The sequence below is a fragment of the Neovison vison genome, chromosome 13 (genome assembly GCF_020171115.1).
Source record: "Neovison vison isolate M4711 chromosome 13, ASM_NN_V1, whole genome shotgun sequence".
Taxonomy (NCBI): Eukaryota; Metazoa; Chordata; class Mammalia; order Carnivora; family Mustelidae; genus Neogale; species Neogale vison.
The window spans coordinates 133,225,154-133,240,506 of NC_058103.1; positions in this window are offsets into that span (position 1 = coordinate 133,225,154).

Sequence of the window (15,353 nt, forward strand, 5' to 3'; positions counted from 1 at the left end):
TTACATAGAGTATTGATATCACTTCTTACTTAAATGATCAATAGAATTCACCCATGACACCATCTGAGTTGGATACTTTCTGTTTTGAAGGTTATTAATTATGAATTCAACTTCTTTAATAGATGTAGAACTATTCAGGTATCTATTTCTCATTGAGATTTGGAGATTTTGTCTTTTAAGGAGTTGGCCCATTTCATCTATATTGTCAATTATGTGAATATATTTGCCTGTTCTATGTATTTCAATGTTATGGATTCAATTTTTATGTTCCCTCAAGATTTTTATGATAAACCTTACCTCCTAGTGTGATGGTATTGGGGGGGGCAATCTTGGGAGGTGAGCAGGGTTAGGTGAGGTCGTATAAGTGGAGCCCACATGAATGAGATTAGTGCCCTCAGAAGAGTCATGAGAGAGCCTTCTTACTTTTTTCTGTTTTCTACTGCATGCAGATACAATGAGAAGTCAGCAGTCTGCAACCTGGAAGATGGCTCTTGCCAGAAACCAGCCATACTGGCACCCTGATCTCAGACTTTCCAGCCTCCAAAATTGTGAAAAATACATGTCCCTTGTTTATAAGCCACTTGGTTGATGGTATTTTGTTATAGCAGCCAGACCTAACTAAGACACTAAATGTAAGTGGAATCATACAATATTTGTCTTCTTCTATCTGGCTTATTTCCCTGAGGAAGTTTTCCATGTTGTGCCATGTATCAGAATTTCATTCCTTTTTAAAGCTGAATAATATTCCATTGTATGTATTTATCACATTAAAAATGCATTTGTTTGGCTTGTTTCTATCTTTTGGCTATTGTGAATAATGCTATGAGTATGGTATACAAATATCTGTTTGAGTCCTTACTTTCAATTCTTTTAGGTATATACCTAGAAGTGGAATTGCTGGATCCAATGGTAATTATAAATTTATTTTTTTGAGGAATGCCATACTGTTTTGCACAGTGGCAGCACCATTGAACATTCCTACCAAAGATGTACAATGGCTCTAATTTCTCTTCACCTTCTCCTGCTTTTTTGTTTTGTTTTAAGATTTTATTTATTTATTTGTCAGAGAGAAAGAGAGAGAGAGAGATCACAAGCAGATCTTGTGGCAGGCAGAGGAAAAGCAGGCTCCTCAAAAGGCAAAGAGCCGGATGTGGGACTCCATCCCAGGATGCTGGGATCATGACCTAAACTGAAGGCAGATGTTTCACTGAGTGAATCACTCAGGTGTCCTACTTTTTGTTTTTTAAATAATAACCATTTTAATGTGGGTGAAATGATATCTTATAGTGGTTTTGATTTACATTCCTTTAGTGATTAGTGATTTGAGCATTTTTCATGTGGTTATTGGACATTTGTATATCTTCTTTGGAGAAATGTCTGTTCAAATCCTTTGCCACTTTTAAGTTGGATTGTTAACTTGTTGTTGAGTTTTAGGAGCTCTCCATATTTTCTGGGTATTATTCTCTTATCAGATAACTGATTTGCAAATATTTTCTCCATTCAGTGTCATCTTTCCAGTCTCCTAATAGCGTCATTTGATGCATAAAATTTTATATTTTGGTGTAGTCTAATTTATTTATATTTCCTTTGTTGCTTTATGCTTTTGGTGCCATATTCAAGAAATCGTTGGCAAATCCAATTTCAGAAAGACCCTCTCCTTGTTTTCTTCTAAGAGTTTTATAGTTTTAGGTCTTTGATCCTTTTAAGTTGATTTTTGTGTATGGTGTAAGGTAAGGGTTCGGCTTCATTGATCTGCATGAGAATTAACAGGTTTTCAGCATCGTTTGTTGATCCATCCTTTTTCCTTTTAATCCATTTGTGTTTTTATATTTAAGGTGGTTTTCTTTTTATTTATTTATTTTTTTAAAAAGATTTTATTTATTTATTTGACAGACAGAGATCACAAGTAGGCAGAGAGGCAGGCAGAGAGAGAGAGGAGAAAGCAGGCTCCCCACGGAGCAGAGAGCCCGACGTGGGGCTCCATCCCAGGACCCCAGGATCATGACCTGAGCCGAAGGCAGAGGCTTTAACCCACTGAGCCACCCAGGTGCCCCTAAGGTGATTTTCTTATAGACAACATACAGCTGAGTTTTCTTTTTTATCTACTGTAATATTCTCTGTCTTTTAATTGCTCTATTTAGATCATTCACATATTAAGTGATTTTTGACATAGTTGGATTAATATGTATCGTACTTAGAACTGCTTTCTATTCATTACCCTTGTTCTTTGTTTCTTATGTTTCCTGTTTTTTGTTGTTTGCCTGTCTGTGTCTTTTGTATTTCACCCATTTTCTGCCTTCTCTGGCTTAATAAAAAAATTTATATAATTCCATTTTCTCTCCTTCCTTAGCATATCAATACTTCTTTAAAAACATTTTTCGATGATTATCCTAGAGTTCACCATACACATTTATAATTAACCTAAGTCCACTTTCAATGAGCACTGTACTACTTCATGGATAGTACAGGTACCTGATAACAGTCTTTCCAACTCCTCCTTCCCATTTCTTACAACATTGTTGTCATTCATTTCACTTATCCATAAGCTTGAATCATCTATTATGATGTATATTATTATACAATTATTATATTATTAAATATATTTATATTTAATCTAATCATCTAACATATTATTGATTGTATTATTATGAAATTATTATATAATCTATATTATTATTTTGAACACACTTTTTTTTATCTCTCAGGTCAAACAAGAATAATTAAAAGAAAAGATTTTCTTTTAGTCTCATTTATTCTTTCTCTAATGCTTTTCCTTTCTTTGGATAGATTCAAGTTTCTGGACCATATTAATTTCCTTATTTCTGAAGATCTTTTTAAAGACATTTCTTGTAAAGGTATGTCTCGTGGCAACAAAATCCCCCCAACTTCTATTTTATTTATTTTTTTGATTTGAGAAGGTCTTTATTTCTACTTCATTGCTGAAGGATAATGGCACTTGACACAAAATTCTAGATTTTTTTTCTTTCTCTTCTTTAAATATTTTCCTCCTTTCTCTTCTCATTACATGGTTTCCGAGGGGAAGTTTGATGTAATTCTTACCTTTGCTCCTTTATGAGGAAAGTGTTTTTTTCCTCGTCATTTCTGGTAATTTTCATTGTTCTGAAGTTTACTGATATTAATATAGCCACTCTTGGAAAAGATTATTCCAATGCCATTTAAACTGTTCTAAAGAACAGAGGAGGAAAGAAATCTTTCTAATTTATTTGCCCATGCTAATGCATTGACATCTAAAATCAGACTTAGATGGTTCTCATACTCATATGCACACTCACAACACCCCTCTTTTGAATCTTACTTGTGGATTTAGTTAACAATGTCTAATATTGGAGCACTTGACTGGCTCAGTTGCAAGACCATGTGAACTCTTGATTTCAGAGTCATGAGTTTGAACCCCACTTTGAGGGCAGAGACTACTAGAAATAAATAAATAAACTTAAAAAAATCCAACATATACTTGAAGAAAATGTGTTACAAGAAACACACAGTTTGGCTAAGGGAGCCTTAATTTATGAATGAAAGAATCGGGGGTGCCTGGGTGGCTCAGTCAATTAGGTGTCTGACTTCAGCTCAGGTCATGTTTCAGGGTCCTGGGACTGAGCCTTGCATTGCCTTGAGCCCCCTGTTGAGCTCCCTGTCTCTGCACTCAGTGGGGGATCTGTTTATCCCTCTTCCTCTACCCCTGACCCTGCTCATGCTCTCTTTGTCTCTCTCTGTCTGAAATAAATAAATAAATTTCTTTTTTTTTTAAAGAATCCTTTGACTTAGAAACTCCATTCATTGATAATTAATAATGAAAGCTTTATGATCATCTTAATCAATTCTATGAAGCCATTTGAAATAAATTCAATTTGTATTACTGTAAAGACTTTCAAACCCTAGTGCAGCAGAATGATTTATTATTTTAATAGATAGTACTAGGGTGTGTTTAATGATGGCATGGTCTCACTATTTTTGACAATACTTTGATTGGAAGGCAAAGCCCTGAGGGAGCAGTTTGTTCTGGAATGACCAATAAGAAAATAGTGATAATACTCGGCATAAAAAACGAAACAGAAGTTCAGGGAAGGGGATAAAAGATGGGAGGGAAACCAAATAGGATTGTGTGGTTGAGCAAACTGGGTAGAAGTCTAAGACTCTTGGAGAAATTTGTCAGTGATTAATTTCCAACAGGTGACTTGACAAAGGACTTTATGAACAAGCATGGCTAACGTTCAGTTTACAGTTGGTGCTGCAGCAGGAAAGCGTCACCTCTCACTCAGACCCTACACAAAGGTCTTCTTTGTGTGAAGCACAAAGGAAAGAGTAAGTTGAGTTTCTCAACTGGCTGATGAAGCAGAGAGCAGAACATGGCACCGGTTAGAAGGTACAAGGGATTATAAGAGTTCAGCCAAAGCAGAGAATCAGGGCCGGCCCCCATAGAGCCCACAAAAATTTTGGAAAGGTGTTGGGCTTCCCTTCAGGTGTGCAAAGGGGAATCAAGTCAATTTTCTGATAAATATCTACAGGCAGAATGACCTCAACTGAAATCTGCCTTATGTGAAGAAAACACATGATCTCTTTGTGATTCCTACCATGTTAAGATACACAAACATCTGCAAATCTAGTATACAAATTTCAATCATTAAAAAAAAAAGTTCTAATTAGATTTTACCATGAGAATCTGCAAGAAGGAAATAGAGGTAAATTTTTTAAAATAATTTTTTATACAGAAGAACTTCCTAAGGATGACTTCAGATTCAAGAAGCCAAGTAGGAAAAGTCTGATAAATCTGAGAACATAAAAATTAAGTTCCTTTGCACAGAAAAGGAAAAGTATAATAAAACTATAGAAGATAAACTTGACAAAATATTTGTGATATATGTTAAGTAATGGGTAAGTGTTCCTAGTTTAAAAAAAAAACTGTTATAAACCTAAAAGAAAAGAATAAACAACCCAATAGAAAAAATAGGTAAATATTTCATAGAAAAAGAAACACAAAGAGCAAATATAAACACATGAAAAGATGCATAACTTCATTCTTAGGAGATGAAAAATAGAAATAATAATGGTTGACTACAGGATTTTAAAAATTCATTATACCCAGTGTTGGTGAGGATGCAGGGAAACAGTGACTCTCAAGTATTATTTGCTGGAAAATATATCAGGATAGTCTTTTTGGAGGCCATTTGGCAATATCTCCTGGCAATTTATGGGGCCTGCAGGAACACACAGAGGAATATGATGGTTTGAATGTATGCAGGCAGGACAGGGTATGGCTAGGTACTCAAGATTTGGGACCAGACTGCCAGGGATCAGATGATACCTCAGCAACTTCCCAGCTGTGTGACTGAGGCAAGTTACTTTACCTACATGGGCCTCATCTGTAGGGCGGAGATAATTGCTTAGTTCTCTCATAGAGTTGTTGTGAAGAGTAGAAATATTTACACACATTAGAAGAATGCTTAGCACATAGGTATCGATCATTGCAACATTAATAAAAAGAAAACACCTAATTGCTCCTCATAGCATGCTGCTGAAGTAAGTCCATGGGCTACCATGTTCCATTCAAGTGAATGGAGCAAACCTATTTTGACCAGGTGATCAATGTCCCCATCTTGTTAAATTCTGCGGCATTGCTTGTTCTAGAATATCAGAACTTCCCACATCGCGTTCTTTATTTGTGTCAGAATTCTAGTAAGCTGGGAGGAAGACAAGTGGCAATTCTGAAGACAAGTATTTTATCAAGTGGTGGACATTGAGGGTTTGATTCTTAGGCTCTTTCTTGTGCTTTTTGCCTTAGAGCAGAGTTTCTCAAAAATGGCACCATTGATATTTTTTTAAAAGTAGGCTTCATGCCAAGTGTGGAGCCCAGTGCAGAGCTTGAACTCATGACCCTGAGATCAAGACCTGAGCTGAGATCAAGAATTGGATGCTTAACTGGCCGAGCCACCCAGGAATCCTGACATTTTCGGAGGGATAATTCTTTGTTGGGGGCTGTCCTGTGCATTTAAAAATGTTTTACAGTATCCTGGTCCTCAATCCACTAAACATGTGTAGTACCCCCAAGTTCTGAAGCCAAGGGTGTCTCCAGATATTGTCAAAGATCCCTTTGGGGGTGGGTGTGAAATCACTGTGGGTTGCTTCAGAGGCTGGGAATGGTAGCAGGGGGCATGTCACCCCTCTATATAATCAAGAAAATGATTCTCTACAGCAGAAGGGAAGGCTATAGTTCAGATTTTGAAGCAGTTAGGAAAAGATCTCCCTCCCTAAATATGAACTCAGACACTGCTTTTGGAAATTAATGTTCAGTGTGTGTGTGTGTGTGTGTGTGTGTGTGTGTGTGTGTGATTATTTGACCCAACAGTTATCCACCGGGCATAGCTTCTACTTAATCTGTAGCAAAATCCTTGAAAGAGTTCGGATTTGAAGTATCAATGTCCCATCACACTTTCATGCTTCTGAAAGCCCACTTTTATTTTTAATTTTTTAATTCATTAATTTTTTTTGAATCAGCAGTATATCATACGGTTCAAAATTTTAAAAGTATAAATGAGTGTAGAGTGAAAAGTTTTTTCTCCATCTCTGTCTCTAGATACCTGGGTCCTTCCCATGAGGTAACCACATGAACAGTTTCTTATTTATTCTTCTAAATATATTTTATGTGTACACAAATATATATACATATTTTTTCTCTGGTTGTTTTTTTTTTTTTAAACCAAAATGACCGCTTATTTGATATACTGTTCCGCAACTTCATCCAGTCTCTCCTATGCATGTACGGCATATAGTTACCATTCCCTCCTTCCTGACAGAGCTCTGTTTTGGGGCAGTTCTCCCTATACCTCCACCCACGGAACCCCCATGTGCCTTAAGAGAGTGGATTCCAACCCCAGACTTGGGAGATGGCTGGTCAGAGGGTGACCCTCTCTCCTTGCCCTAGATCAGTTCACAAATGGGCATAAGATCCAATTCAGGCTAGTAAACAGGCTGAGAAATTTGTTCGACAGTCCAGGAAAAATCTTTTTCTTTTGAGAGAGCTACAGAAGGGAATCTTTCTCACTTCCTCCATACCTCAAAGCGAAGATGACGCACACATTTTAGGCATGGCACTGGAGGAACTGGAGTGCCTGGATTAAGCCAGTCCTGAACCTTGATCTACTGCTGTCCATCCAGGCATAGAATGGAGGGGTGATGTCACTTTTAGCAGTCTAGGGTGGGGTCAAAGGGCAGCAATGTGGGAGTTATAATTTTTTTTAAGATTTTATTTATTTATTTGACAGAGATCACAAGTACGCAGAGAGGCAGGCAGAGAGAGAGAGAGAAGGAAGCAGGCTCCCTGCGGAGCAGAGAGCCTGACGTGGGGCTCGATCCCAGGACCCTAGGATCATGACCTGAGCCGAAGGCAGAGGCTTTAACCCACTGAGCCACCCAGGCGCCCCTGGGAGTTATAATTTTAAACATGAAGCCTTTCAGGTCCAAGTCTGGTGTGCTGGTGGGCTTTTGGTTTACAGCAGAGAAATCCTCTCTCCGATGTGCAGTATGTTTCAGTAAAGAAACATTCAGATCTCACTTGAGAGTAAGCATGCAAGGCAAGGCCTATCTCCCACTGCACAAATGAGGAAAGGAAAGCACAGTGGGGCAAAAGGCTTGCTCAAGGCCACATGATTTATAAGAGGCAGATCTGGAATCTGACCCAACTTTGTTTCCATATCAAGGTTACTCTCCCTGATTTTCCTCCAAACTTCAGGGTGCTCTGGCTCACAGTATCTGGGCTCACAAAAACATAATAGGGCCCACACTACTCTGGAGCAGCAGGACCAGGAAGCTTGGGAAGGTCAGGGAGGAGGCAGGAAGATCCCCGATGGGATACAGCCGCAGTCACTGAGACTGCTGTCACCATGACAATATGACCTCTGCCCCCTGCCCCCTTCCCTGTGTCATGACACTCAAGATTTGGTGTCCTGGAAGTCCATGTTCCAGCTTCCTGGCTACAGTGGGGCAGGAGAGAAGGATCTGCTGCCCCGCTGATGGAAGACCCCCACGGATATTGGGGTGCTGTGCTGGAGGAACCCCAACGACAACTGTTCCCATTAACTCTGAGGTTCCTGCCACCTCCCAAACTCTGGTGGCAAATAAAATGAGTACCCTTCAGGGACCTCCTTTTGTTAGCAAATTTTCTTTTTCCTTTTTCTTATAAAGGATTCAAATTCTTACAAAGAATTTCTCCTAAAGAATTCAATCCCAAGGTTGAGGGTATCGTTGATGTTGGGGGTCAGAGAGCTGACCTCAATCAAAAGTGGGGGGGGGAACCATGTGTGACCAATAATGTCCCTGGTCTCAAATGTAGTCACAGAGCTTCAGCTGGCTCTATAAATGTGACATGTGGACACGTGCTAGGCACTGCACACACCCTTTCGTTCCTGCACGAGCTTAAGCATGCCACAATGGTGTGGCTGCATTTTGTTTTTAATCCTAGGTTCATTTTTAGATCCTAAAACCAAAACGGAATTCGGGAAGTGTGAATTTACTTGAACCAAACTGAAAAAAGGTTTTCTCAGCCTCTGTAAAATGAAGCTGCCGAATTCACAAGAGTTTTAATTATAACACACTAAATAAACACAATAAGCTGCGCTTTGCTCTGAGGTTGAAATCTCTATCTATTTTTATCTCCGAGCAAATAAGAGACCAGAAGGGAAAGTTACTACATTATGAGTGGATGATTGAACTTAAGCATCAACGAATTCTTTGACATTATTCTGTACTGTCTGCTAAGGAATATCACTTATCAGGAACCATTACTATAAACAAACAACAGAAATTTTAGGATTTTTGAGAAAAATATTTTCTTCCAAGAGGCAAAGGGAATTTGAGTGCATTAGACGCTGCTCTGCATTTTTGTAGTCTATGAGTTCTGACACCTGCTACAATGTGGAAGAAGCTTATGGCTCATGGAGGATATTGTGTTCAGTGAAATAAGCCAGTCATTAAAAAGCACATACTGTATGATTCCATTTAGATGAGTTTCCTAGAGTAGTCAAATGCATAGACACAGAAAGTAGCATGGTGGTTCCAGGGACTGGGAGAAGAGAGGAATGGGGAGTTAGCGTTTTAATGGGTGCAGAGATTTGGTTTTGCAAGATGACGAAGCTCTGGATGTGGATAGGGGTGATGGCTGTACATCATGAGTGTATTTAGCCCCACCCAACTGTATACGGGAAAAGGGTTAAGATGGTGAATTCTATATTATAGGTATTTTACCACAATAAAAACAAAACAAAACAAAAAACCCATGTTATTCTGAAATAACTTTAAAGCATAATTCTCATTTTGTATTTCCATAGAACCCTGGAGAGAGGGACAAGGCTCTCCCTTTCTCACCTCCCATAGTCTTTGGGGCCTTAGACCTCAGGCCATGAAAATGAGGAATACTCTTATTACTGTTACACCAGGGCTTGGAGGAAATTGGGGATCCAGGAACCGAACCCTCTGAGAGTTGGTGTCTGGGTCCTTGGTGGGCTGCAGGGCGAGGCCAGGCCTAGGGGAATACTGTCCCGTGTGCCTCCCCTTGGCTTCACTTTCTTGCTCTTTTAGAAGAGCCTATTAGAACTAATTTTGTTCCCAGGAGCGGGCCTGGGATGATGACCCTGAATTCTTCCTCTGTACTTGAAGGTCACATCAGGAACCTGCTCTTCCAAACCAGCATAAGAGAGGGATTTTCATCCCTTCCAAAGAGAAGAGAACAGACATGGATGTTTCTACTTTCTCCATTTCTAAAGCAACCCATATTACAGATGGGAAAACTGAGGCGTGTGGAAGTGAAGAGGCTGAAGTCCACACTTCACTGACTGGCTGAAGCCAATTTGAACCCAGCTTTGTCTGACTCAAAGCTTTAACTTACACTAAGATCTTTTTTTTTTTTTTTTTAAGATTTATTGATTCATTTGAAAGAAAGTGGGACGGGGAGGTGGCTGTGGGGGAAGGGTAAAGGGGAAAGGAAAGAGAAACTCAAGCAGACTCTCTTCTGAATGTGGAGTCTGAGGTGGGGCTCAAACCCAGGACCCCAATACCATGACCTGAGTAGAAACCAAGAGTCAGTTGCTCAACCGACTGAGCCACCCAGGTGCCTGCAAGATCATTTCTAAATCAAAAGTTTGATCCTTACAGTTACAAAAAAATGAACAAGTCGTCCAACCAATTTGCTTAGGAAGTTCAGGCAAATGACTGTCCGAGAAGTTTTATACAGAGGCCCTGTCAGTTTGAACACTTAAACCAATCTTACCGCAAACAATCATTAAATCACGTTGTGATGTTTCGGAACCAAATGGGATATTTCTTTATGATACATTTTTTTTTTAACTGCACAGATGCACAGCTTTAATTCTGAAATCCCCCAGTATATTTGTCTTATCCTTCCCCCGAAACGTGTGACGCATTTTTAATGAAAGAAAACACGAACCATTATTATTCATCATGAAATATAAACCAGAAGCGATTTCGCAGCCAATCAAACAAGAGTTTAGAATCGGATGCCCCGGCACTTCTCACCACAGTCGGGTCAAAGCGCCCCCTTCTGCAGGCTTCCCCGCACCCCTGAGGACCCAGGACCGCCAGGGGGCTCTGCCTGCGTGCTCAGACGGGGGCACCTGCTGTGACAAACATTGGGGCTTGCTGCCATAACAGCTTGATTTACTCTAAAGATTCATCAATTCAACAAAAATACGTTTAAGCCGCAATGCTTGGCTTGGAACTTTGAAGATCAGTGTTATCTATTGTTAGGACAGTCGTGGGACTTTCCGACTTCTTTTTATTTACTTTTCTTTTCTTTCTTTCTTTTACTTTTCTTTTTTCTTTCTTTATTTATTTGCTGGTACTGATGCCTCAGGGCTTTCTGCACATCACAGCTTACTCTGCGGTGCTAAACGTCTCCGCAGACTCTCGGCTGTTCTTGCCTCTCCGTTCACACCCTTTTGGACCTGAAGCTTGTCTGTCCTGTTCATCCCTGAAATTGGAGCCTGCGACCTCTCCTCTCATCGGTCAGTGAGCTTGGCATGCCTTTTCCGGTTGAGAGCTGTATGGTGGAACCATATTAAGTTGTCATTTTTGTCCTGGAAAAAGGACAATTTGATATCTTTCATTTTAGTACCTCTGGCGTGGTAATCTATCTACCTGCTTTTGTGACCCAATACAGGGGACAAATAGTTCCTCCCTCAAAGTGTTCTTCTGAGCAAAACGATATTAGTTCTATCCTTATTTCCTCGTCAGTGACATGCATGGCACAGTCATAAGGCTTCAATGCCAGTTTCCAGTTTCCTTCCCTGCCTCCCCATGGGGAACCCCTTGTCATCTTTGTGGCTAGTTGCCTCCCTCTGGGCCAATGAGACATCTATCTCTGAGGGTATGAAGACAAGAATAGTCCAAAATGTTGTTCCTGTTCAGTTTAAATAGTAAATTATACTTTCTTCCATTTCTCTTTGCCTGAAAGCTTTATACAATGTTAGAATTTCTTCTTAATTATGTAAACAACAAAAAGAATGTAACATGTGAATTCTCTGTTTTGGGGGGTATTCGGTTGTATCAGTTCTTTATATAGTTTGAAGACTAATCCTTTATCAGATATGTTATTTCCAAATACCTTCTCCCATTCCACAGGTTGCCTTTTAGTTTTGCGATTTCCTTCACAGTGTGGAAGTTTTTTATTTTGATGTAGTCCCAGTAGTTTATTTTTGCTTTTGTTTCTCTTGCCTCAGGACACCTACCTAGAAAAATGTTGCTATTGCCAATGTTAGGGAAATTACTACTTGTGTTCTTTCTAAGGATTTTTATGGTTTCAGGTCTTCCACTTAAGTCTTTAATCCATTTTAAGTTTATTTTTATGGGTGGTGATTGTACTACTGTAATGTAATTGTACTTCTGGGTATTTATCCTCAAAATACGAAAATGGTAATTCAAAGGGATACATACACACCTGTGTTTCTTGCAGTGTTATTTACAATAGCCAAGCTATGAAAGTAGCCCAAGTGTCCATCAACAGATGAGTGGATAAAGAGGTGGTGTGTATATATGTGTGTGTGTCTATATTATATAATGAAATAATACTCAGTCATAAAAACTAATGAAATCTTTCCATTTCCAATGACATGGATGGAGCTGGAAAGTATATGCTAAGCAAAATGAGTCAATCAGAGAAAGACAAATACCATATGATTTCACTCACATGTGGAATCTACTAAATCAAACAAACAGCAAAGTGGTGAGAGAAACAGAGAGAAGTCAAGAAACAGACTCTTAACTCTAGAGAACAAACTGATGGTGAGCAGAGGGGCAGTGAGTGTGGGGAATGAGTCAAACAGGTGAAGGGGATTCAGGAGTATACTTATCAAAAGAATGTGACATGTACCTTAAGAGTTAGTTTGTTTGGAGTTGGAAACATCACTGAGCCCTTTGTTTACTGTCTTAGATTCTCATTAAGCACTTGATAAATATATTTGTTCTTTAAAATGAACTTGAATAAACAAGTTTCCACAAAGCTGGGGCCTATGCACAAATGTAAAACTTTATCCCTGACCAGTGTTGGCCCAACTTGAAGAAACTCAAAGACCTCTGTCAAAAAAATAAATAAAATCTTAAAAAAAAAAAAAAAAGAGTCACCTGGTTGGCTCCATTAGAAGAGTGTGTGACTCTTTTTTTTTTTTTTCTTGATCACAACTTTTGCTGTAAGTTTGTGAGCTTGAGCCCTACATTGGGTTTAGAAATTACTTAAATATATAAGACTTTAAAAAACCAGATCTTGTTCAAATTATCTTCTCCCTGAAGTCTCTAAGACATTTTCTGTCACCTTTTTGTAAAGTTTTATGGTTTTACTTTTTGTATTTAGGTATTGAATCCAAGAGCACTTTGCCTTTTCCGTACAGTGTGAGGTAGGGATCCAACTCAAAGCTGTCCATTTATTGAGATGGTTTTCCCCATCATTGCTGCTAACATGTCAGTCTTTCCCCTTTGGTCTGGAGTCCCCTGCTCCCCTGTGCCTGTCCCAGGGCTGCGTGTGGTAGTTTGGGAACTCACCCACAAGCTGCATTTATCTCTTTGTGTTTCTTCTTGCCAGACCAGATTTCTTTTTGCTTTAACTTTGTGGTATGACTTCACATATGGGGAGTGCCCTGCAACCTCTGGTCTTTCTTCTGCCAAATTGTCACACCTATTTGTGGACCTTGCACATCTAGACACATTTTAAAATCCATTTTTTGAGTTCCCCAAAAAATTACATGTATAAAATCAGCAGTCAGTCACTAACAGAATACTGTCTTTTAATTAAAAAATAGTGTATGTGTGGGGCAAGCTCTGTGATCCACTTCTGAACTCAAGAATGAAACTCCCCAGTATTAACAGTGATTTAAAATCCATTCCCTGGAGTGTTGGTTAGTCTGGGGTATCTTTAAATGCTCATTTTCAAAGTGCTTTGCCTTTGGAGGCTACTAATGCATGCAGTGTGCTGCCATGGTAACGGTTACTTTTAGTTAGTACTTTTTATAGATTAAAGTGTTACACCCTGGAGTCGCTTCATGTAAAAGAAGAAATCTTAAGACAGTGTGATACTTCTTTTAATGTAGATATTTAATGACACAGAGTCAGACTTAGCCTACTGGAAATGGAACATCTTCAGCCTTTATATTTAATATGGACATGCATTGTTACCAGAACGAGAACAGTCTCATTAACATTTCTGTTTTTCTTTTTTTCCCCTACAAAATGCAAGTTAACCTTTTCTATCCATTGGAATTTATCAGCATTGAATAAATAGTGGCAGAAATGTGTATGTCTGCCTGGAGTTTATACATGTCACTATGTTTTCTTCCCTGGGGCAAAATCTCCAGTTATTGTGGGGAGTCAAAAGACTCAGGGAACATGGTGTCTCACAATCCAATAGGGGAGACATCACAGGGCACTCTGCGTAGAAGGAGCACATGGGCCTGGATTTGGGTATTGGCTCTGACCTTTACTAACTGTGTAGCCTTGAGCTTTGGTTTCTTCAGCCATAAAATGAGGATTATTATATATACTTCGTTGAGCAATTGTGATGATTAAATGTATCTTTGGTTAGTGATAAAAATCTGTGATTTTTAAAAGTGACCAGATAATGATTTCAAGTCAATATTCAAGACAGGAAGAGGGATGCAATATATGCAACACAATCATGCTGAAGAAAGTTGGAGTGAGCAGTCATGGTAGGTACAAGAAGCAGAGGACAGACTCATGTCCTTTGCTTCCAGGCACAGAGGGAGAAGGAGCACCAGGGCAAGACCTCAGGAAGGCCATAGGTCTGGGCAGAAGGGCCAACGGGCTGGTGGGGTTGGGAATCGGTCAATGCCATGGTGACAGGAGGCCCCAAGTGTAGGGTGAGAGCTCTGTACCTCATACAGAAAGTGACATGATGTTAAGAAATGTTTCAGGAAGAAGATATGGCAAAACTAAGTGGCACGTGGAGACAAGCATGAAGGCTGTCTGTGTCCTTGGCCCTGAGAAAAGAAGGGCCTGAACTCAAGGACCAGAAGAGTGAGATGAAGGTACAGATCTCAAAGTCATGAAGAAGAGATCTCCTCTTGGGATGTGGGGATTAGCAATCCTGGGAACAGAAGGAGTAGAAGAAGCCAAAATGAATCTTGAAGGGTTTGATCTTTTCTGATAAACAGTTTTTTAAAGCAATAACAATGAGACGGGTCTGGCTGGCTCCGTTGGAAGAGATGTGACTTTGATTCCGGGGTCCTGAGTTCAAGTCCCATGCTGGATGTTGAGATTACTTAAATAAATTTTAAAAACTTAAAAAAAGGTAGAGCAACAACCATGATAATACCACTATGTGGTCTGAATATCTGACATTTGTCCTTTAAAGAAAAACTTTTCAAAATGCATTTATGAACATTATTGCATTTGGCTCCCACAAGAGCTTCGAGATAGGACAGGCAGATGTTACATCCTTGTCTAAAATAGGAAGAGACCATTTCTAGAAAAGTAACAACAGCAATCAAGGCAAAACAATTTTTAGGACTTATTCTGTTTCAAAAAAACCCAACAACATCTAAGTGGCTTCCTTTGCCTGTGTGGTTCAACACCATGGCCAAGGTCAGTTTCATCAGTTCTCTAAGGATCAGGAGGGAACTGATGGAAAAATACACATCGCCAGGAAGAGTTTTTAGAGTTCTCAAGGACAGACCTGATTGTCCAGAGAGCAGACTAGTTTATTGTACAGATGCATGTAATGAAATTAAGTGTACCAGTTCTGCACATGGTCAAAATGAGATGCTTCCTAATCTAGGACTCCAGCTCGCCTTCTTGCTTGAGCTCTCAATGGCTCAAAT